The sequence below is a fragment of the Myxocyprinus asiaticus genome, chromosome 49 (assembly GCF_019703515.2).
Source record: "Myxocyprinus asiaticus isolate MX2 ecotype Aquarium Trade chromosome 49, UBuf_Myxa_2, whole genome shotgun sequence".
NCBI classification, from domain to species: domain Eukaryota; kingdom Metazoa; phylum Chordata; class Actinopteri; order Cypriniformes; family Catostomidae; genus Myxocyprinus; species Myxocyprinus asiaticus.
Window position 1 is genome coordinate 18,603,778 of NC_059392.1, and position 26,201 is coordinate 18,629,978.

The following is a 26,201-nucleotide window of genomic DNA, read 5'->3' on the forward strand; positions in this document are numbered from 1 at the left end:
GTAAAATGAGATATTAGATAACAAAATACATAAAGTTTGTAGACACAAACTTTTATGTTAACTTGAGAAAGTCTTGTATAAAAGTATGAAATACTTTTTTTTAGGTATTACAGGCCTTTCAACATCAGACAGAGTCAAACAAACAAATAAAACTCAGAAAGACCACATCAGACAACATTAGACCACAATAGATTGCATTAGACATCATCAGACCCCCTAGAGACCACAACAGACCAATTCAGACCCCTCAAAACTGTATTAGACCACATCAGACCTCACCAGAACCACTTGAGACCACATTACATCTCATTAGACCTCCAAGAAACCACTTCAGACCACATTAGAACCAGTAGAGACCACATCAGACCACTTAAGACCCCATTAGACAACAGTAGACCATATCAGACTGCTCCAGACTCCATTAGACAACTTCAGATCCCAATAGACCTCATAAGACCCCCCAAAAAACACTTCAGACCCCATTAGAGCACATCAGTCCCCATCAGACATCATCAGACCTCCAGAAATCACTTCAGACCACAACAGACCATATAAAAACCTCTGGAGACCACATCAGACCCCATTAGACCTCATCAGACTGCCAAGACACAAATTCAGACCATATCAGACCACATCAGATCATTTCAGACCTCATTAGAACACATCAGTCCCCATTAGACCTCATCAGACATCCAAGAAACCACTTAAGACCTCATTAGACCACATCAGTTCCCATTAGACCTCATCAGACATCCATGAAACCACTTCAGACCCCATTAGAAAACATAAGACCCCATTAGACCACATCAGACCTCCAAGAAACCATATCAGACCACTTCAGACCCCATGAGACCTCATTAGTTCCCCATGAAACCGCATCAGACCCTTTTGGACCACATCAAAGAGCATTAGACCTCATCGAACTTCCAAGAAAATACTTAAGATACCTAGAGACCATATCAGAACTTATGGAGATTTCATGTCCTTTTAGACCTCTTCAGATCCCATTAGATCTTCAAGAAAAAACACATCAGACCACTTCAGACCCCATAAGAACACTTCAGATTCCATTACACCTCATTAGACCCCTAAGAAACCAGATCACGCTACTTTAGACCACATTAGACCACATCAGACCACTTCAGATCCTACTAGACTTCCTTATACCCCTCAAAAAACAAATCAGGTCACATCAGACCCCATTAGACCACATTAGAACACATCAGACCACATTAGACCAAATCATACCTCCAAGAAAACACTTCAAACCACAATAGACCATACCAGAGCCTCTAGATAGCACATCAGACCACTTCAGGCCCCATTAGACCCCTCCAGATCCAACTAGACACCCAAGAAACCATATCAGACAATTTCAAACCCCATCAGACCACTTAAGACCACACCAGACCACTTCAGACCCCATTAGACCTTAGACCTTCAAGACAACACTTTAGACTACATTAGACCACATAAGAACCCACTAGAGACCTCATCTGACCACTTCAGACCCGATTAGACCTTATTCGACCTCCAAGAAACCACTTCAGACCACATTAGAACCAATTCTGACCTCATTAGACCACTTTAGAACCCATTAGACCTCCAGGTAACCATACCAGACAAATTCAGACCTCATTAGGCCACTTCAGATACCCTAGAGACCTCATCAGACCATACTTGACCACATCAGACTAAAGCTGACTAATTCAGACCCCATTAGACCACATCACAACCCACAAAGACTTAGACCACTTTAGATCCCATTAGACCTCCAAAAAACACATCAGACCAATTCAGACAACACCAGACCTCCAAGAAGCCACTTTAGACCACATTAGACTACATCAGAGCCCCTAGACAAAACATCAGACTACTCCAGACCCCATTAGACCACTTAATATCTGCCTAGACCTCATTAGACCCCAGATAAACCACATTAGGCCACTCCAGACCCCATTAGACCACTTCAGATCACATAGACCTCATTATACCCCCAAGAAACTGCATTAGGCCACTTCAGACCCCATTCGACCACATTAGATAACATCAGACATCCAAGAAACCACTTCAGACTACATTAGACCACATCAGAACCCCTAGAGAGGACATCAAACCATTTCAGATCCTATCAGACTTTATTAGAACCAAAATAAACCACATCAGGCCACTTCAGACCACATTACACCAGATCAGACTAAATCAGACCTCCAAGAAAACACTTCCAACCACATTAAACCACATCAGAGCCCCTAGACAACACATAAGACTACTTCACATTCCATTAGACCCCTATGAAACTATACAAGACTACCTCAGACCCTATTAGACCACTTCAGACCACATCAAAACCCCTAGAGACCATATCTGACCACTTCAGACCCTATAAGTCCTCATCAGACCTCCAAGAAACCATTTTAGACCCCTAAGATCCCATTAGATCTCATTAGATCCCCAAGAGACAACATTTGACCACATCAGAACACCTAGAGACCACTTCAGACTACTTCTAGTCAAGTCAAGTAATTTTAATTTGTATAGCGCTTTTCACAATACACATCGATTCAAAGCAGAAGGCGACTGTGGCAACTCTTGTCGTTGTTTAACTGAAGGAAGTTTTGGCACATCCAACTGTTAATTTCATCAATGCACTGGCACGGAGGTTCTATGGGGCTGTAGTCATTTGGCGATAGGGCGAGATAGATCTGGGTGTCATCTGCATATCTATGGTATGCAATTTGGTTCTTTTTCATAATTTGGCCTAGTAAGAGCATATACAGGTTGAATAGGAGCAGTGCAAGAACTGAGCCTTGTGGGACTCCACACATCATGGATGCCCACTCAGATTCATAGTTGCCTATGTTCACATAGAAACCCCTCCCTTCTAGATAAGACCTGAACCAGCTGAGGACCGTCCCAGAGAGCTCTACCCAGTTTTCCAATCTGCCTAGGAGAATGTTGTGGTCAACAGTGTCAAAAGCAGCACTAAGATCTAATAATACCAGCACTGATATTTTGCCTGAATCAGTATTTAGCTGAATATCATTAGGCATTTTTATGAGTGCCGTTTCTGTGCTATGATGCAGTTGGAAACCAGACTGGAAATTGTCAAAGTAGACATTCGAGATTAAGAATTTATTCAGCTGATTGAAAACAAACTTTTTGCCTATGAAAGGAAGATTTAAAATTGGTCTGTAGTTGTTCAATATTGAGTTATCTAGATTGCTCTTTTTAAGAAGGGGCTTGACAACTGTAGTTTTCAGGGACTTCGGTAACGTGCCTGAAAGGAGTGAGACATTTACTATTTCTAACAGATATTTTTCCAAAGTGTTAAACCCATTTTTGAAAAATTATGTGGGGAGTGTATCAAGACAGCAGGTTGACGTTTTAAGATGCTGTTCTATATCTTCCAGGGTTTTGCCATCAATTGCCTCAAAATCATACATAGTGACTAATTTCTGAAGTTTCTGTGGTGGGTGCTGTCTGACCTCAGTGCAACATGAGGATGAGCTGATCGGCATTCTAATATAACTGATCTTCTTCATGAAAAAAAGATGCAAACTCTTTGCATTTGCTGTCAGAGAGCATTTCACAGGGAACTTGTGTTGGGTTTGTTAGTCTCTCTACAGTAGCAAAAAGAGTGCAGGTGTTGTTTATATTGCTGTTAATAATGCTTGAGTAGAAGGTCTGCCTAGCTGTGCCTAGTTCCAAACTGAAAGCATGAAGGCTGTCTTTATAGATATTATAATGGACTTCAAGTTTAATTTTTCGCCACATTCGTTCTGCTTTCCTGCACTTTCTTTTAATGTTTTTCACTGCTGTTGTGTCTCTTCAAGGTGTTTTATGCCTGCCAGTGATCATCCTGACCTTTACAGGAGCAATGCCGTCAATAGCATTTTTAACTTTTGAGTTAAAATTATCGAGTGGAACATCAACACAGTCTGCGGATATACTCGGTTTCAAAGATATTGCCTTGATAAATTGCACACTATTGTTCTCATTTATGTACATCTTTTTGACTGAGACAGATCTAACTTCAGTGGCAGGAGAAATCAATACTTCAAAGAAAATACAGAAATGGTCTGATAGCGTGACGTCCTTAATAATAGTGGATGAAAAGTTCAGACCCTTGCTAATGAGCAGATCAAGAGTGTGTCTGCGATTATGTGTGAGACCATCTACATGCTGAGTCAGATCAAAAGTGTTTAAAACTGTTATGAGTTCTTTGGCAGTGTTGTGTTCAGGATTATCTATATGAATGTTGAAATCCCCAGCAACAACTTAACAGTCAAATTCAGAGGAAGTTGGTGATAACAGTTCTGTAAAATCATCAACAAAGCCAAGAGAGTATTTTGGAGGCCTATAAATAATTATAAATAGAATGAGTGGAGCAACTTTTAGTACAATACTTAGGTATTCAAAGGTCAAGCACTCACCAAGTGACACTTGTTTGCACTGAAAGACACTCATAAAAGTAAAATTTGGAGGGGCTGATTCATTGAGGACTGTTGCACTGCAGCTGTTAACTAACCAAGTCTCATTTAGAAACATAAAGTTCTGGTTGTTTGTGGTGATGAGGTCATTGACTAAAAATGAATTGTTCTTTAGTGAGCGGATGTTTAAAAGTGCTAATTTGACAGTATCTGTTTTTGGCCGCACAGCAATGTCAGATTGACATCTAATAGGCAACAGATTAGATCGGTTGTTGTTGATGTTTCCCGGTTAGGTGTCTGTCAGTCGGTTGCTGTCCTGTCCTTTTTTCTTATTCTAGCCCTGCTGCAGCTCAGCCCGTCATCTGGTTTGTCTCTCTGGACTGTGTTTTTCCCCTTCGGGGCAGTTTTTGTTTGTTTTTGTTATATTTTTTGTATTAACAAAAGCCCATATCGCTACTCTGCGTTTGAGTCCTGCCATTTCCTCCACAAAACCTGACACTGAGAGATGTTATCAGTTGTTTGTATATTCATACAGCATGAATATAATGCCAATATTAATTATCTATGTGTGATACAACATGTGTATTAATTGAGTAAACTGCATATACTTGTAGCTGTGCACCTGCATTTTTTCTAGATGTGCGTATACTACTTCTCAACAACAAAAAGTGGAGTGATGCAAACAGTGGTCAGAGACGTTTTACTCACTGTTCGATTGGTTTGTGGTTGATAGCAGTTTATTCTGTCCATCCTAAGACCAAGATGATGCAGGCAGTGGTCAGTGAGGTGTGCCTTGCAATCCAGCTTGAAGCTTCCCGCAGTTCTTCTTCAGAACACATTAGACTACATCAGACCTACCAGAAACCCCTTCAGACCCCTAGAGACCACATCACAACCAACAGAGACTTCAGATCCCATTAGACCACTTCAGATCCCATTAGACCTCTACGAAACAACATCATACCACTTCACACCCCATCACACCACTTTAGATCCCATCAGACCACATCAGTCCACATTAGATCCCAAAGAAACCATATGAGACCACATAAGACCTCATCAGACCTCCAAGAAACCACTTCAGACCACATTACATGCATCAGGTCCCCTAAACACCACATCAGACCACTTCAGACGCCATTAGACCACTTCAGAACCCCTAGAGACCACATCAGACCGCATAAGATGTCATCAGACCTAAAAAAAATTTTAAAAGAATAAATTCAGACCACATTGGACCACATCAGTACACCTAGAGACCACATCAGACCACTTCAGAACCCATTAGACCACTTCAGATCCTATTAGACCTCATTAGGCATCCAAGAAACCCCATCAGGCCACTTCAGTTTTAGGTGGCTAATAACTGGCCCAAATCAAAAGAGCCAATTTTATCATCTGCCCAGGCTAAAATAGTATTGCTAAACAAGTTCACCTCTCATCAACAAGCCTCTGGATTTGAGGTATGAGTTGCACACTATAACCCTAACCATGAGCAATCGTAATAGTGATGCTTGCCTAAGTTAGTACCACTAACTAAAGTGAAAATAAATATATAAATATTTGTACAAATATGAAAGTAAAAATATTAGAGATTAAAAAAAAAAAAAAAAAAAAAATCGCTTCATTAATGGTTCCTTGCTTGAAAGTAAGAGTTGGAGAAAACTTTAAAGCTGCCAAGACGTTGACATTAGCCAAGAGGGATAACGGCATAATTGGTCCATCTTACTTCCAAGCTGACAGGCATGTTTTAAACAGATGAGTGTACAGTTTCATTACATTAACAGCATCAGGCTCTGCTCTTTGAAGCTGTGCCCTGCCACTTAGTAATTTGGTAACAGGTTGGAAGTGGGCTATGGGGTAACATGAGACTCTGTTGTCGTGGTAACAGCCATCCACGTCTTATTTCTCAATCAAACACAAAGCAGAAGGTAACATATTAGCACAGAGTAAGAATTACCCTACTTCACTTTTATGGCATTCAGTGGAAACAGTAACAAAACAGGATGCACAGAAATATAATGTATTAAATATGTTAGTATCACTTTTATATTAATCAGTTATAAGATTTAGTACATTTTATTGTACCTGCACTGCCACGCTCATGCTGTTTCCATATTTGCATTTTAATGTTGTCTTCTGTCAAATCAGCAATGTTTTCATTGACTCTTTTTGGAGAAAATGGAAATTTATTGAATATATGAATTTGCAAACCACAGCAGATCTATGAAATTTTGCATGCAGCATAATATAATTTATTCTGTTTAAGTTTTAATCAAATATACAACCTTAAAAACAGTGCGTATATACTCAGAAATATGCAAAAATTTGTGACACTGTGCTGTCCTTTTTTCAGTACAATTAAATGACAGTTCTTATGTTAAAAATAGTTAGGGATTATTGTTGTCTTAAAATTTTAAAATGGTTTAAAACGTCAGGATAAGCTTTAAAATGATAATATGAACCAAGGTAAAGTGTAAAATATCCAGTTGGACATGTGATGATCTGTTTCAGTGTTTATTAGGCTACTGATATGACTAGAGTCATCATCTCATTTAAATGTTCATGTAAATGTTTTGAATAGTACTATTAATTAATTTATGTGTAAAACGTTTTTAATGAGGACAAAATACGTTTAAAAATTGCACATTTAAACCCTCTGGATTTTTATCATATAATATATGTAGAGGTATTCTCTGTCAGGTATGCTGTCTTGGTAAAGTCATTTTTATTGCCCCAAAGCAAACTATCAACTCTGCAGGAAGAATCTCTTTAACACAGCAGTGTGATTTCCTGTGTGGTTGTGATGAAAGGTAACTCAGAGAAAGGTTGAAATGTAATCTCACACAGTTTCTAATAGCAGCCCTAGATTCACCACACCACACGGCAACATCAGATGAAACCAGCCACCCTAAGATTGAATCAAACATACTTTTTGTCATTGGACATTTTCAACATAAAGTCGAAACACCAACATCTTTGCTAATGTAATTAAAAAGAAATAACGTCTGCTGAGATTGAATGAATGTCAAATTATATAGCTCATTGACATGAACACCAGAAAGCCGTTTATTGCGAGAAAGCTGCATAAGATACAAAAGCGGTGATCGTGTTTAAATGCACTGTGTAAGCAAAAATGGCATTGCAAGTGTGGGATGTCCTTCTTACATCATACTCTGGGATTCCCCCATGGTGCACTTGAGCAGATATGCACATGTGCACTCTTCAAATGCCTATAAGTTCACAGTTTATCTGCGTTTACATGGACACATAAGGCTGCGTTCTCCAGCAGAAGCCTAAGTGTGTTAAACCGCTTTCTCTTAAAAGTATAGATCACCCAACAATGAAAATTCTCTCATATTTTACTCACCCTCATGGCATCCCAGATGTGTATGACTTTCTTTCTTCTGCAGAATACAAGTGAAGATTTTTAGAAGAATATCTCAGCTCTGTAGGTTCAAACAATGCAAGTGAATGGAGACCAAAACTTTGAAGCTCCAAAAGACACATAAAGGCAGCATAAAAGTAATCTATATGACTCCAGTGGTATAATCCATGTTTTCTTAAGCAATCTAAACAATTTTATGTGAAAACAGACCAAAATGTAACTCTTTTTTCACTGAACATCTTGCCATTCTAGTCTCAGGCTTGATTATACTTCCAAGTGCTTGATGCATGCGCAGAGGGTTAGATGGCGTTAGGAGGTGTAATCGAGCTTGACATCATGATCATCAAGGAAACTGCTGATGTCAAGACTTACAGTGAAAATTAAGTTATATTTTGGTCTGTTCTCACCCAAAACCAATTGGTTCACTTCAGAAGACATGGATTATACCGCTGAAGTAGTATGGATTAAAAGTTCAAAGTTTTGGCCACCATTCACTTGCATTGTATGCACCTACAAAGCTGAGATATAATTCTAAAAATCTTCGTTTGAATTCAGCAGAAGAAATAAAGTCATACACATCTGGGATTTACACATGTAAATGATGCGAGAATTTTCATTTTTGGGTGAAATATTCCTTTAAGGAAAACAGCAATTACATGCATTTACAAGACGTTTTAGAATGCTTCTTTGTAAAACCCCTGGTGTTAGCCATTTTCTTAAGTGCATGTTACCGGGGTCAAAAAACTTGACAGAATGAAGAAAAAGCAGAGAGTGGGGTAAGATGAGCCATTTTTTGTATACATGGAGTCTCCTATACAAAGCAAAATTAGACAGAGGTAAAATGAATAGAGCTACCCTTATTTCAAGTTGTCTGCTATCATGAGATGTTATAAAAATGAGTCAGAAAGCCAGAAAGTGAATTTTTTAAGTGTACTGCGCAGGACCGTCATATTTTTTAGACACTGTGCTAAGTTTAAAAGAACTTTAATATTTATAAACGCATCTCAAGACACCTGCGTTCTGTTTTACAATTCGTTGTGCAGGACCGTCACATTTTTTAGACAATGTTAACTTAAAAATAACTTCAATATTTATTAACGCATCTCGAGACACGTGTGTTCTGTTTCACCATTTATTGCACTGCATTAAGCTTTTTTAGCACTGGTATCACAAATCTACTTTCTGATGAAGTTCAGGTTGGAAAGAGGACTTAATGTGACTGTTACATGTGATTCCATGTTGTTTTTCACCTGGAAAAGTTTCAGCCAATGTTTTTTCCCCCACTTTTGCTATGGTGTGCAGACACAATTTACACAAGTTAAATGCTGAATCATTTAAAAATCAAAGCATCCCAAAGAAGCCCTGTAATCCGTAGCGTTCACTGCCTCATGGAAAGTGAATCTGCCCGGGCAGAATTACTCATGTTCCATTGATTAAGAATAGGTCTACACTGTTGCAGGCAGTGACAGAGATTATTTTTGTTATCATTTGTAGATCTATGTATTGTGCTATTTAGGCTCATAGCTCACTGCGCACTTTATTCCCTGCTATCTGAGATTGTGTTGACGCATCCATGGCAATAAACATTCATTATTCCCGAGTCCCGACAAATAACAGAACAAATAACCGTTCATGAACTCTAGTGGTTAACCAAATATTACAAAAGTTTACCATGCACATATTTAGGGTATTAAGGCACTTTCTCTTTATCATTAAACATTAAATGCATGCAGGACTTAAACATTTTAAAGTCCTCCATACTGTTGCATGAATTCTGTCAATTATATTAATTTGAACCATCGGCTTTGGTTGATGCACCTTATCTTTGTGTTTGAAAGCCTTTTGTGAATCAAAGGCTGTTCTCTATAGTCCTTCAAATAAACGAGCTGCACCGCAGATTCCCTGAGTGCGCCCTCGAGTGTCTGTGCTCGCGCTGCTGTAGTCCAACACGCATTCGGCCGAACAAATGATATTTCACATAAGGCTGACATTTACGTGGATTTATAATAGATATATCAAAATAAATAAATAATTGATTTAGAGTTCAGGGCCCTTTGGGTTTAGAGGCCCCTGGGCAATGGCCCAAGCGGCCTGGTGGTTAATCCGTCCCTGAGTTGAGATAGAGTAAGTTGACCAATTTCATTTTTAAGTAAAACACTGAATATGATTACACAAACTATGTTCTTATCATTTCTCATTTATAATCTAGTTATTTATTAATTATTTTCCCCTGGTTTCTTTTAACACTGAGCATTGTTATTGCATGTAAATGATGGAACGATCTGGATAAATCATTTAGCAAAGTCTAGATTAAGTACCTAAAGTTTTTGCCAGAAAAAATAAATAAAATCTCACATCCTTTCCACCCCTGATGCCCCCCTCTAATGTCTTGTGCAATGTAGGTGTGTCAGATTGATTAGGCGAACATCAGAGTGGAGAGGGGCATTGTGGGTAATTAGAGATCGCTTACCTTCGAGTAGTTTGTATCATGACTGGGGGTCAGGAGCGGGTCACTGCACATGGCAAACTAAAGGAGACGTGCGGGTGACACCAGCGGAAGACATTAAGGTGCACTGGAGCCAGAGAGACTGAGCGAGACGTGCGGTCTGGACAGCAGCGTGACACCGCGCGGCAGGCAGGGTGGCACTCAGGAAAATTAACAAGCAGCTGCGCGTTACTGCCAAAACACATTGTACACATCTTCAGTCACTGACCCATATCGGAACCCGCATCCACTGTCCTTCTGATTCACAAGCCAAATCACAGCACTGCTTTTGGGAGCAACATAATAAACAATATACAACTTTATTATCCTTTTCAATTAATTATTAAATTATTGTATATTTGTAACTACTTACACTGTAAGTGTAAGTGAAGGGTAAAAAGTGTAGTTACTGTATTTACTTTTTATTACGTAAAAGCATATTGTTTTTCAGTACACTTTTAAGTATAGTGTTTACTTTTTACTTGTTTTCATTCACATTTTCTATACGTTTTTACTCTGAAATTGTTGTGGACCACCTAGCACCTCCTTGTTACCCCTGGAGGTCCCCAGACCCCAGTTTGAAAACTCATGTCTTAGACAATGATCTGCTGTGTTACAAACAGGTTTGATTCAACAATGCTCAGACAGAGAAAACGGATTAATCCACATTTGGCTGGACAATCAAACAACTTTGAAGCAATTTTTAGTGCAGTAATGTAGTCAGGTTGATTTAGTCATATTAAATAAAAAAATATATATAGTGTTTTAAACATTTGAAATTTTTATTTTTGTTGCAACTTGTAATCATGCCTTCATTATGTTTTGCTATTTTTATTTTTTATTTTTTTTATTTTTTTTTATGTACAGGGTATGTTTTACCCTTGTCCCAAACCCAAAATGTAAGCTTAACACATGAAAATCAGTGTTTGGAGAAATCTGATTACAAAGTAATTAGTTACAATAATCTAATTACTTTATAAGTAAAGAAAAAAAGTTGTGTAACGCATTGATGATTATTATGTCTACACTGTATTTACTATTGTATTTCTGATCTAATTTGTATTGGTATTTTTCTGTTGTTGCAGTAATTTTTAAGTCACTTCTAATTAATTGCATACAGTCCATTTAAACTACCAACATCTTATGAACATGCTGTCTTTGTTTATATCACTAGTGCTTGACAAGGAATGGACTATATAACAAAACGAAGATGGTGCAATAACCGGAGAAAAACCTCAGAATGAAATTGCTTTTGACCCAGCCCATTAGCACTTTGCTTAAGCAATTTCGCCAAACCCACTTGCGCCTAGACTTAGCGCCAAGAGTGTAGATTTGGCCTGAACATTGGGGGGGTTGCAGCGTGAAGCATTTACCCATGTTTACATTGATCATGCTATAATTAATGTCAGGGAGGATGTACTTGCTTGTTTTAACAAAAGGTGTTCCCCCAATCCACGCCCTGGAATCTACACCCCTGCTTAGTGCATGCTTGCAAGACAATACCAAAACTTCATGGCCATGTCCATTGACTTTGCATGTATGACTTATCGCATGGTGCTGTGCTTAGAACTTACGCTCTTAAAATAGGGCCAAGAATGTAAAAAAAATGCTTTTTTTTTTTTTTTTTTTACATATCTAAATATCTAAATATTACATATTTATTACAGGCCTATACTGTATATACTGTGTATATATCAACCCATCCTGATCTCATGAGAATTCATACAAATTCGTAAAAGTTGGTAAAATCGAATGAAATCGTACAAGAACGATCATATGAATTGGTACAAATTGTAGACGTGCAAATACTCAGATGTGTAATGCAAAAGTCAGCTAAAGTTCTGCATGTCAGACGTTGCATTCCTGCTAATTAATTTTATGCCCTAACCTAAACCAATTTCATATGATATAGCCAGCTCGTACGATTCTGTACGATTTCTCCTTGAGAGTGTGTTTGTATATATAGTGTGTTTAAATGCATATATGCATTATAATTTCTATACATATACATATATAGACCATATATAGACTATATATAAAATCTCATTTGTGGCAGGTGTGTTTATCAGATGTAGATAAGCTCATTGTGAGTGAACAGGCATGAAGAGTTTGATAGCTGTCATTTGATCAATCTCATGAACCATGTCGAGGGAAATACGAGAGACAGCACTCAGGTTTCAGCAGAGTAATTAGGTTTCCCAGTCACTAATTACCTCCACGTATTACAAGGATGATTGACTGTCATTTAAGCATTTTAATCTGAATACTATTTTCAGGGATAGCAGCAATTTGAGATATTGACAAGTTAAAATGTTCAGATGTGAGAAGACACTAGCTATCTTGGTGATTTGCCATAATTTCACACAGTTTTGGAGATTTTTGGCTCACAGTTTTATTTTTATGGATATTATAGTTCTGTAACACACATGTGTTTAGGACAAGGCATGTGTACATGTGTGTGTATCTGTGTTAAGAGGGAGTAAGTGAATGAACAAGCGCAATGCGAATTTTCAATGCGTCTTTTTACCAATACAAAAAAAAGACCTTAAAATAGAAATTCAGATGCTTAACGCTTATTTATTTATCCCTTCAAACACATAATGTGGTCACTAAAGAGGGGTTAATTGTAGGCTGGCTTAGGTTTGTTGTCAAAAGTGGCTTTAACTGTCCCTGAACTTGTTAGAAACAAAGCATACAGTTCGCTCGCCTGTCACCAACATGGGCAAACTGCTCTGTCAATGGTAATCAAATTCTGCTGAAGTTATTTGCACTGTCAACAGAAGCATCTCGTCCAAACCTGAACGAGACCGGTCAACCTCTCTGCCTGATGTTTTCAGCTGTGGACAAATATTGTATTGCTAAAAACATTTCTTAAAAGAGAACTCAATAGTAAAGCTATACTTGTTAGTTGACCTACTTTTTGGACCAATACATAATAGTGTAAAACAGAGCTAAAGGCACCCTTTAAGGAAAATGTGCTTTTTTCTGGTTGCATTTGTTTTTATTGAATATTGATTGAGTAACATAACTGGTGTGAAAAGAAATAATAATGGAAGGTTGTTGTAACAGAGACTCCGAAGAACTGGGATTAAGATCCATGTGCAAAAAGTGATTTTGGGCTATTTCAAACCAAATTTTTTTCGCCCTTAAAGGGCACTTCAGTGTTGATATAGGGGCAATATTTATAGGGCAAAACTTGTTAACTTATGCAAATACTTTTGAGACAGCAATATGCTTTCTGAGTAACAAATTAGGATCATGCTTACTCAAAATAACCACCTCAGTAAAAAGTTAACCATTTTCTGTAATTCCAGTCACAGTTTGGGAAATTTGCAATGCATAGTGACAAACAAGTGTTTAGGAAAGTGCTGTGGTAGTTTTTGTTGCTATTTAGTGTTTTGGGAGAAAATGAAATAAACAAAAATAATGTGTTTATATTTTACGCATTCACATCAACGTGACATCATTAGTATTTGTAAGTATTTGTGCTAATTCTATGATTCGTACACCTCTAAATTTGTACATACATAAGAAGTAGGGCTGCATGATAATGATTAAAACAATAATCATGATTATTCATCACAATTATTGTCATTTAAAATTTATAATTTGATATATATATCACAGGGCTGCACAACCTGGACAAAATAAATAAATAAATAAAATAAAAATACAGTTGCCTCTGCTTAGATATCAGTTAATAATAATAATAAAAAAGTACATTACATTAACAGCAGCTCTGATGTTGAACAAGGTGTCAAAACTACAAACTGGTAAATTATTCCTTTTTACCAAAAGTAAGTCATGTTTTGCCCATGCTTTACTGACAATATAAGAGTTACTATGTAGGGTGTTCATAATTGAGTCCTCTTCAATAGTTTTTTATTTTATTTTATTTTTTATTTTTTACTATTATGTTTATTATTATTGTTGCAATATACAATGAAGTTCAGCCATGTAACTTTATATGGCACAAGCTGATAGGTTCGTTGAAATTGTTATTTGTTACCTGCTAATCGGCTAGCTTACATGACATGCCAACTGGCTCGCATGGTGTAAGCTGATTGGTCCTTTGACATGTAATCAGGTAGCCAATCAACTTGTGTCTCTCTCTTTGTCTAACATTTAAATAGCTCAGTTTTGTAGACAAGCCGGTTTCACTGCAGCTTGCTGCAAGAGTTATTCTCTGAAAATGCTCAGGTGGTTGCTGGGGCTTTTTCTACTATCAGCTTGCACGGTAAGCTCTGCTTTTGGCTATGACACAGATGTGCATCTTTAACAAGGTAAGCCTTAGCCAAATCTGGCCTGGCACACATCACTATCTTAGGTCATTAGTTTAAATAAATCCACACATCACTAGGTTAAGTCACTAATTATATAAGCTCTGGGCTCTCCAGGTCCAGGTACACAATATGAGTCAGGTCACTAGCCATTTAAGCCTTTCAGTCGAGGAGGCCAAGGCACACATAGAATTGTTTTAATTAGCGATAGGCCATTCAGCCAGTGGCCAAGGCACACCTAGCTAGCATATACTCGGTGCACATGGCTCTTTAGAGCAGCAGCAGTACACAAGTCTTGGCAATAGATCTGCTTGGTTGGGGGGCTGTGATTTGTGTTTGTGTTTTGCATTTGTCGCTGCTTTTCTGCTTTGTTGGGGGATATTATGTATGTCTGTTTGTGCAGCAGCATGTCCTACATGCTCAAAGCAACATGTTTTGCATTTTGTCTAATTGTGCAGCAGCAGCAGCATGTCCACATGCTTAACTCAGTATGTCTGTTTGTCCTAGCAGTAGCAGGTCTACATATTTTTCTGCAGCAGCATAGCAGGTCTAGTCTGCCAAGACCAATAACCTATCAATGTCATACCACATATTAACATGTTAAACCTTTCCAAGAGTTGTCATGACTGTAATGACTGAAGTTCAGCCATGCAACGCTTAGCTGTCTAATGCTGCAGCAGCAGCTGCATGTCCAAATGCTTAACTCAGTATGTCTGTTTGACCTAGCAGTAGCAAGTCTCCATACTTGCTCTGCAGCAGCAGTAGCAGCAGCAGCAGTGTAGATCTAGTCTGCCAAGACCAATATCCTATTAATATGGCATACCCACATTAACACGCTTAATCTTTCAGAGAGTTGAAATGACTGAAATATATTTCTGTAATATGTTTTCCTAAACTGCCTATATTTACACCATTGCTATACAGTCTCAAGTCTTTATTTTGGCAAGTGTGTGAATTGTTGTTACAGTGTTTAGTTTGAGTTCACAACAACTTTGGGCTCCTCCTCCCAAACATGGTGAAATACTCTAATTTATTCCTCGGTCCACAAAACCCTGGTGCCATGGGTTTACTTTAGATTTATTTAGAAACTTGTAATGGCCAAACATGTTTGAAAGTACACAAATGTGCAATTGAAGTAAATCTGGAGTGCTTTTAATATAATGCAGTCAGCTCACGTTAGCAACACACACAAACCGAACCAAACTCAGACTACAGCTGTTCTGTATATAACACTTAATCGGAGCACGAGCTAAAATTTGTGTTAATCCACAACAGAACTGCTCTGAGACCGCATTTTGAGTCTCATGTGTAACACACTACAGATCAGAGCGGCACACATATGACACATACGATACTCGTAGACTTCTGGGGCTCTGTATTTCAGAACGTGGTTGGCACTGATTGGTCAGTGGTGAACTTCTGAAGAAAGTGTGATAGGTCAGTTGAGTTGAAAATAGACTTTGAAAGAGCTTGTGATTTGGTCTGATTGGCCTTGTATGTTTAATTAACCATGAGAAGGCAGAAATCGTAATCGTGGTTAAAATACAATTAATTGTGCAGCCCTAATAAGAGGGTTTGTTTTGAAGCTGTCCATAGATTGATATTGTACATATCAGTACATTTTTTGTCAACAAACAAACCAACAAACAAAGAAATTATGTGTACAGAACACATACATACATACAAAAACCTAAAAATATTAATGACATCACACAGTCAATGAGATCTCTATTCACACTAGTAGGCATTCATACTAATTGTTTGATTCAATGTTTTATGAACTTCAACAGAGGATATATAAAGGATCCATAAAGCACTCTTACTCTTTTAAAATAACCTTTTTTATGTACATACTCTGAGGAGCCAGAACAATATGAACACTCACAGGTGAAGTGAATAACATTTATCATTTACTAACAAGGCCACATGTTAAGGTCTGGGTAGATTAGATGGTAAGTGAACAATCAGTTCTCATAGTCAACATGTTGAATGCAGGAGAAATGGGCAGGAGTAAAGACCTGAGCGAATTTGACAAGGGCCAAATTGTTGTGGCCAGACGATTGGGTTAGAGCATCTCTGAAACTGCAAAGATTGTGGGGTGCTCCCGGTCAGCAGTGGTGAGTACCTACCGACAGTGGTCCGAGGAGGGACAAACCACAGACCAGCGACAGGGTGTTGGGTGCCCAAGACTCATCGATGCCTGAGGGCAACGAAGGCTATCCCGTCTGGTCCGAGCCGACAGAGGGTCTACTGTGGCACAAGTCACAGAAAATGTAATGATGTTTACGGGAGGAATATGTCACAACACACAGTGAATCGCACCCTGCTGCATATGGGGCTGCGTAGAGTACCCATGATGACTACTATCCACCATCAAAGGGCCTGCAATTGGCAAGCGAGCATTGGAACTGGACCTTGGAGCAGTGGAAGAAGGTCGTCTGGTCCGATGAGTCCCGTTTTCTTTTACATCACGTAGACGGCCGTGTACGTGTGCGCCGTTTACCTGGGGAAGTGATGGCACCAGGATGCACTTTGGGAAGATGACAAGCCAGTGGAGGGTGTGTGATGCTTTGGGACATTCATGTGGACGTCAATTTGACACATGCCACCTACCTAAACATTGCCTTGAAGGGGTGTACCTGGTCTGCAACAATGGTAGTCCATGATGGCAGCGGCCTCTTTCAGCAGGATAATGTGCCCTACCACACTGCACACATTGTTCGGGAATGGTTTGAGGAACATGATGAACAGTTCAATGTATTGCCCTGGCCCAGATTTCAGTCCAATTGAGCATCTGGTGGCTGTGGCTCAGGTGGTAGAGCGGGTTGTCCACTAATCACAGGGTTAGCGGTTCAATTCCTGGGCCACATGCCAAAGTATTCTTGGGCAAGACACTGATCTCCAGGAACAGGGTTGGGAACCACTGTCTTAAGAGGAAAAATACAACCTCTTGATCTTGCTTGACACCAATCATGTGAATGCAATTACTTCTTGGCATAACGTATAATCAAATCACTTTTATTGTCACCCAACCATATACACAAGTGAAATAGTGGGTGAAAGTCTTGGGTGCAGTTCCTAGCAACATAGCAGACATGACAGTGATGAGACATATACCAATTTACAAAAAACATCATATTTACACAACACAATTTACATATCTAATATACAATGTACAGAATACAATACACACAATATAGAATACACATTATACAATAAAAATAGTATATATATATATATAAAATATACAGTAGGTTGTATTGTGATGTATTGACATTCAGGCTGTCGGTTGATAGTCAGTTGCCAGTGTGTTGTTAAGAAAGAATATAATTTATGACAGTCCAGTGTGAGATAATAAGATTAATAAAGTGCAATGCTGATGTATATTGATTGTGAGAGTTCAAGAGTTCAAAAGTCTGATTGCTTGGGGGAAGAAGCTGTCATGAATTCGGCTGGTGCGGGTCCTGATGCTGCGATACCGCCTGCCTGATGGTAGCAGTGAGAGCAGTCCATGGCTCAGGTGGCTGGAGTCTCTGATGATCCTCCGAGCTTTTTTCCCATATCGCCTGGTATATACTGTATGTCTTGGAGGGAGGGAAGCTCACCTCCGATGATGTGTCTGGCAGTTCGCACCACCCTTTGCAGGGCTTTGCGGTTGTGGGCAGTGCTATTGCCTTACCAGGAAGTGATGCAGCCAGTCAGGATGCTCTCTACAGTGCTGGTGTAGAACCTTGTGAGGATGTGGCGGTTCATTCCAAACTTCCTCAGCCATCTCAGGAAGAATAGGCGCTGGTGAGCCTTCTTCACAATGGCCTCAGTGTGGACAGACCATGTGAGTTCCTCAGTGATGTGGACACCATTTCCATTTGACCATTTCGATGGTTTGATAACTAAAATAATTTCATAGCAATGATTCATCAAATGCTACAAAGATCTTTGCAGCTGATCATATTTTATTACTCTGGTGAATGATTATGAACTGGTTTTTTTAATGAGTCTCTTTACCTCTTGAGCTCCAGTAATTGTTGAGCAAAGCTTTTAGGGGTCTCACACTGGATCAAAAAGGAATAACAATATGAACTTCAAATTGCACAGCCAATAATCTGCATGTATTGCAGATATACAGTTGTTTTGTGAATTTTGTTTGGCTACTTTAATGGGATTTACCACAACCCAGTTACATTTATTTTCTGCTCATAGATTTTATCTTTTACAGCCAGAAGATTGCAGACTCAAGAAAATAGACTTGTTTCAGATCCTAATTGACTAATTGTCTGATTGATTCAAACATTTGCTACAAAGTGAATTTTCAGTTCTTAAGATTTCAAAAGAGAACTTTTTTAAGTTAATATACCACAGAATTTTAAGTTCCTATGATGCTATAGAAGAGCATTTTGAAATCCTTATGATGCCATAAAAGAAAATTAAGTTCTGATAATTCAATTGAAGGCCCTTTTAAGTTCCTATAATGTCATAAGAGAACCCTTTTTAATGTTTGTATTACTGTATGCTATAGGACAAAATTTTTAAGATCAATGTTCTTTAGATATTCCTCTATGTTCCTCTAAGAACCAGAGAGCACAATTCCTCTGTAAATGGATGATGCTACAAACAATACAGTGATCTAAAGAAACTACAATATGGAACTTTTTCCCTTAAAACGGATGTGTTAAAAACAACAAATCCTGTGTTACTTCTTAAAACATCCACGCGTCTATTAAAGACCCCATGGAAACAAAATTAAAGTTTTGGTGCATGTTTTTAGGTTATATCTACTAGATTTAAAATCATCTATATGCTAGTGTTCTTCTAAACATTGACAAAATTCTTTTATTTTTTTTTAGAAGATGTAAGAATTTAAAATCTATAAAACAGTAAAACTGCTTACAGTAACTTCTCTGTCTTGTTTGCACTAGACTCCATTATCTCACAGGAGATGGATGACATGAGCTCTGCTACTTCACTCTCAGTGGTGGTCACCTGAATGTTGCTTGTCATTTGCATATAGTTAAGCCTTTCTCAACTTTTTCGTTTCGCTCGCCACACCCACATCTTGTCACCAGTGTTTTCTGTCACTTGTGTTACTGGAAGTCTTTCTGCTCTCACTGAAAATGAATGAGATTGTGTTTCTTTGTCGCTGTATGTCGCTGGCGGTGTGAACGGTGCTTTAGGCAGCTGCCTAGTTCGCCTATAAATAAGAGCTTACCCCTGGTCACAGACCTCAACCGTCTGCAAATTATCACAAGCTTAGCAAAATAATTTTTGAGAGTCTCTAATATCAAATATAGACAGAGTACTTGTAAAGTCTAACATTATATTACCTGACTTGCAATGACATCCAATGACTGAATGACTGATGACTGGTGATAAAAAGGCTTAACTGCTTGTGAAGTAATATACTGTAAGCAGTAATCTAATTCAACAATAAATAACATGTTCTGTTAAATACAGATTTATTTGTCCTTTGTTGTTATTTAACACACAATCAACACAAAATGACACACAGTTAAAATAATGACAACACAAAAAGTTGTTAATTAACACATCCTTTTTGAGAATTTGAATTCAGTCTTGAAAATATACTCGGTGTAGCTGATTGGTCCGTTGATGTGCAATATGTTAGCCAATCAACTTGCATGCTCCCTCTTTGTCTGACATTTCAAATGCCTCAGTTTTCTGTAGGTAAGCCAGTTTCACTGCAGTGAGCTATGAGAGTTTTCATTCTGAACCCTCCTCCTCCCCAGCACCACTAGATCTACTTCACAGGAATTGCCGCAGCAGCATATGCAGATCTAATCAACCAAGACCGAACCTTTTAAACTTTTCATATCAATTATAACATGTTAAATGTATTCAGAGTTGTCATGACTGAACTACGGTGCTGCAAAGAACCAACAAACAATCTTTAAAGTCTATTCAAAACAGACTTTTATTGTTGTGGACGTCTTGTTCTACACAATCAAACACTTCAATCAGTCTATATTTATACCAATGCCTTAAAGACACATGAAGAGCTCCTGCTTAACTTCTTACAATCCTGACCGTCTCATCATCTCATTAATTGCATGTCTCCTTCTAAAACTAGAGGTCATCCTCTCATTTTGCTAATATTTGATCATATTTTTTCTGTTTATTGATAAGAGCGACTCAGACTTTGAGAGTAGACGTGGGACCCTACGATGGCAGCGTGTGTCATGCACATGATTACGGCAGCTCCTCAGACATGCTTGGCATTCCGTGCGCACACAAATTTTTATTAATCTGTCCTTTGGGAGCTTTCCGTGCCGCTCAATAACTGCCTTCAGATCCCACCAGACACTTGAGCGTGATAGAGAGTGCCTCTCTCACACGTACCCCCTCAGCTTCTTACCAGATTAACCGCACAATCCATTAATAACAATCTTCATCCTACCCGCCCATCCCCCAGCTCATTTTGAGCACTTTATTTGAAGTGACATTAATTTTAAAGGCGAATACATTGGGGGTTGTAATGACAGCACAGATATTAATTAATTGCATGTGTAATTGCAAAATTAAGTTTTGGAAAGTTGGTAATGATCTGTGGAATTACAAGATGTGCTCACATTATGAGTGAAAGAGGGACTTTTGACTAGCGGCTGCCTCGTTTTCTCAGAGTGTAAAATTCTCTGCGTAATCCAGAACCGGTTACTCGTTGGCCGTTGAAGTAGGGTTTTGTATCCCATCATAATCTTGCTGTCATGCCTATCACTCATGTCGGGCCATCAGTTTGTTGGAGAAATCCCCCATTGATTTAAACTTTGCCACTTTAATTAACTTTGGGCCAAGATAATGAGGATCTAACGCAAACCCTTCGAAAGTTGGAGCAATTGGACGAATGCTCCTAATTTGCGTTTTTGTCTGAAAGTGGGACTGAAGTTGATGTAAAAGCCTAGTTTGAATTGTTTATTGTCTTACAGATGTGAGGTGGTCCTGCTGCGGTTTGATATGAGAACCGCCATTGTTCGATAGTGGGTTCGAAGGACAGAAGTGTCATTGGGTATGGATTGCTTTGCCACAGAAAATTATTCAACGATTCAAAATTGATTTCTGTGTAAAGACTTGAAAACTGAGAGTTAAAATGTTGAATAAATCCAATCTCAGCAGAATGTATCTCAAGAAATGGAGTTAGTTTATAAAGACCCTTTCTGAAGTGAAATAGCACAAAAATTACATTACCCGATTAAAGTTTTTTCCTTGTTTGTTGCAAACTTTGACACTTTTAAAAATATTTCAAACTTCCGTGTCAGATGTTTTCGACCTGATCTCATAGAATTACAACACTATACCTAAATCTTTTTGAAAAATGCTTTTCTCGTGCCTAGTTGTACGTATCACAAAGTACTTTTATTCCCTCACACACAAATCACAAGTTAAATGGCAGTTTATCAATTTATTAACACTTTACACTCTGTTCCTTACACAATGCCATCTTATGACATCTAAACACTTTTGCTATAGTGCATGACTTGTAATTTGATACATTTTAACATTTGCATTACAAAACCAACTACATTTTCAAGCTTGTCCGAGTGATCAAATTGCACAGTATCTCAACTGATACAGTAGAGTGTTCCACTTGCGATGTAAACTACTGGGGTACCAGTCCTGAAGAGTATGCAAGTCGACACATGAGCCGAAAGTGCCATAAAAGCAACACAAAAGGACATGGTTGCTTCAGCAATTGCGTTTTTCATCTCAAGTGTGCTTTTTATGATGGTATCAGTTAGGTTTGGGGTAGGGAGGTAGGTTTTGTTGATTTAAATCTCGAAAGACTCTTATTGTAAAAAGCTCATCTGTTGTGGAGGAAACTTTACTCGCTTTTAGCACCACAGAGTGGATATTTCACCTTGGACAATGCAAAGTATCTAAACGTCCTTAAAATAAGATAAATTTACTCAACAGGCAAAATGGTGTAAGATATTAAGACTTGTTATCATAGAATATTTCTTGAAGTAAGCATGTACATGCTTGAAACAAGAAAAAAAAAAATGGGGTAAGAAAAATAAGCTTAATTTAAGAATGATGTAAGCATTTCTTTCTTACACCAATGGCAAACAGTTTTTCTTAGCTAAATTCAAGATCTATTCTCTGAAAACAAGTCTTAATGTCTTACGCAGTTTTGCTTCTCAAGTAAATTCATCTTGTTTTAAGGACTTTTAATATTTTTATTGGAAAACAAGACAAAAATACTTGTATTGAAAATATATATATATTTTTTTTACAGTGGAACTGCAGAGATACGTGTAATGAACCACACAATGGTCCTCATTCCTGAAACTTTCATAAATATATGAGTAAATTTGGAGTAATTTGCACGTAAAACGGACCTTCCCGAAAACTTTCCGCCGGATTTACAAACGCTTTGTACTCTCCAGATTTGTTAGTAAAATGTATGTTAGTGAATTCCAAACCCTCGTAAATAGGTTGTGTGCACTTTCATTCACAATTATCATAATCCACGCCCATGAAAATGCCATATAAGGCACCAGACTCGTTAATAAATGCTTTTAACATCTATGCAGAGTAATGAAATCGTTTTTATAAATGAAATGCATTCACATAGTTAAATTTAGATTTAGCAAGCACAATAGCATCTCAAAGAAAGTGAGGACTTACTGTCATTGCATTTTTTTGTTTTTTCCCATTGTATTGTGTACACTTCTGCCTACAATGTGTTTATTTATGGGTTTAACAGCATTAGCATTGACCATACGTTATCAACTGAATGCGATTTACTGATACCTACACTAAAATATTCACCATTCTGTTCCAAGGACTCTTATTTTACTACATTTCCCATAATGCACTGCCCTCATCACTGCCATCTGTTTCCAGTCCTCCTCACCTGTTCTCCGTTCCCTCATCAGCACCCACTTGTATAAGTACCCTCCTGTTTCGTCCATTCCTTTGTCAGTTCTTAAAGTGTTACTTTGTTGGTTATGAATTGTGATGTTACTTTGTAGTGTTTCACTCCAGCGTGTTTCCTTGATTGATTCCTTGTGAGATATTTGTTCCACTCCAGCGTGTTACCTTGATTGATTCCTTGTATGACATTTGCTCCACTCCAGCGTCTACTATTAAAAGACTGAAAATTATTCCTGTGTCTCCTCTCTTCCACTCCAACGTTACAGAAGAACTGACCGAACAAAGAATACTCACTTACCTGTTCCTCCCAACGTCCTCCTCGCAAGACACTCTGCGATTCCTCTCCACCTTCTATTCCAGCGATCCCTCTAATCCTCCTCTCCTACAAGACCAGACCGACAAGAGTCATGGAGCTGACCGGTTCATTTATGGAATTATTCAAACAAGACATTCCTCTCCTGGAATACACCGTCAAGTTCTGTCAACTCGACACTTCCACCACTATCTCGGACCCCTACCTTAGTGCCATTTACGGAATGGGCTTGAACATTTATCGTTCCACAACTCTTCTGGAAGTGGAGAACCTTCCCTTTGTGGAATACGTCCGAGACACGCTTTCCATCCATCATCCCTCGCTATTATCCAAATCCAAAGTAACTCCTCTCCATACATTCCCCCTAAATAAATTTTTTTGGGGGGGCTCACCCACTCCAAGCTCCGTTGGTCGATTCCCCACTACAGTCTGCGGTAGTGACCACGGAGGTGGCATTTCCCCCGTCCACTGTGAATTATGGCAGGACCAGTGCCCATGCCTGACATGGTTAATGAGCCAGTGCCCATGCCTGCCACGGTTAATGAGCCTGTGGCCTCGACCGTCCCAGAGCCAATGCCTGTAGCCCCGACCGTCCCAGAGCCAATGCCTGTAGCCCCGACCGTCCCAGAGCCAATGCCTGTAGCCTCGACTGTCCCAGTGCCAATGCCTGTAACCTTGACCGTTCCCGTAACAATGCTCCCAACTGTCTGGAAAAGAAGAAGGAAAGGGACACCTGCTCCCCAGTCACTGCCAGCACTCACGACCACGGAGGTTGTTACCCGGTCGCTGCCAGCGCTCACGTCCACAGAGGTCGTTCCCCGGTTGCTGCCAGCACACATGACCACGGAGGTCATTCCTCAGTTTCCCCCTGTGCTCTCATCCACGGCTCCTGGCTCCACGCCATCCACAGTTCCTTACTTCACGCCTTCCACGGCTCCTTGCTTCACACCTTCCACGGCTCCTTGCTTCACGCCTTCAATGGCTCCTTGCTCCAAGCCTTCCACGGCCTCATCCCTCGAGCCTCCTGTGGCTCCGCCTTCCACGGCTCTGCCCCTTGAGCCTCCCACGGCTCCGCCTCCTGTGACTCCACCTCCCACGGCTTCATCCCTTGGGCCTCTCACGGCTCCGCCTTCCATGGCTTCACCCCTCGAACCTCTCACGGCTCCCAGTTCCCTTCCTAAAGCTGCCTCCCAGGCCTCCTGACCCAGTCCCTGCACTGTGGCCGCCTTCCAGGCCTCCTGACCAAGTCTCTGCCCTGTGGCTGCCTCCCAGGCCCCCTGACCCAGTCTCTGCCCTGTGGCCACCTCCCAGGAGCCCTGACCCAGTCTCTGCCATGCGATCGCCTCCCAGGCCTCCTCCTGATTCCATCCCAGCCCTGAGGCTGCCCCCCAAACCTCCGGACCCAGTCCTTGCCCTGGGGTCTCCTCCCTGGCCACCTGATCTTTTTCCTGGATCCTTCCTCTCCTTCTGCGTCATCCTACCCTCCTCATCCATCTTTGGGGTGCCAGGAGTCGCCCTTTGGGGGGGGGGGGTTGTCACAGTTATTCCACTCCAGTTATTCCACGCATGTTTCCTTGATTGATTCCTTGTGAGATATTTGTTTCACTCCAGCGTGTTACCTTAATTGATTCCTTGTATGACATTTGTTCCACTCCAGTGTCTACTATTAAAAGATTGAAAGTTATTTTTGCGTCTCCTCTCTTCCACTCCATGAACCAATGTTACAGTTAGGAGGGCATTAATATTTTAGAGAAAAATCAAGCACTTCGGCCAAATTGTTCATGACTTTTTTTAAATGTAAAATCAAAACGTAGTCATGACAGTTTGCCTGAAAGAACACAACACGTTCGGCTGTCTTTTTAATGTGGCAGGTGTAAATAGTTTTGAAAATACAAAAACTTTCATGAATCGGAAAATTTACTTCAGAACGACTTGCGCAAATTGATTTTCACAAAATTTAGTTCTGCTCATGTTTTATAAATAAGGGCCCAATGTCTTAATGCAAAAATGTCACCACAGTCTCGTATTTTTAATGAGATTATGCTGTCATAATTTGGAAGCAATCCAATTCTCTTGACTCTCTGTCCATGTCCTTTCGCCCCTGCCCCTGCTAAGGTCTGTGCACGTCACTGCTTTAGAAGATATTTTGTCTTGTTTTCAGAGAAATGTAATCTTTTTTTGTTATGTTTATGCTTATAACAAGGGGAAAAAAAGTTATTTTTTTCACCCCATTGGCATTTTTTTTTCAAGTTAAGCATAAAACCAACCAAATTTTGTTACATTTCTATGAAAACAAGATCATAACATCTTAACTTTTTTCTTGTTTTAAGGATGTTTAAATATCTTTACCAGAACAAGAAAAAATATCCAGCAGTGGGTAAGAAAAATAAACTTTCAAGATTTATTCTTTGAATTA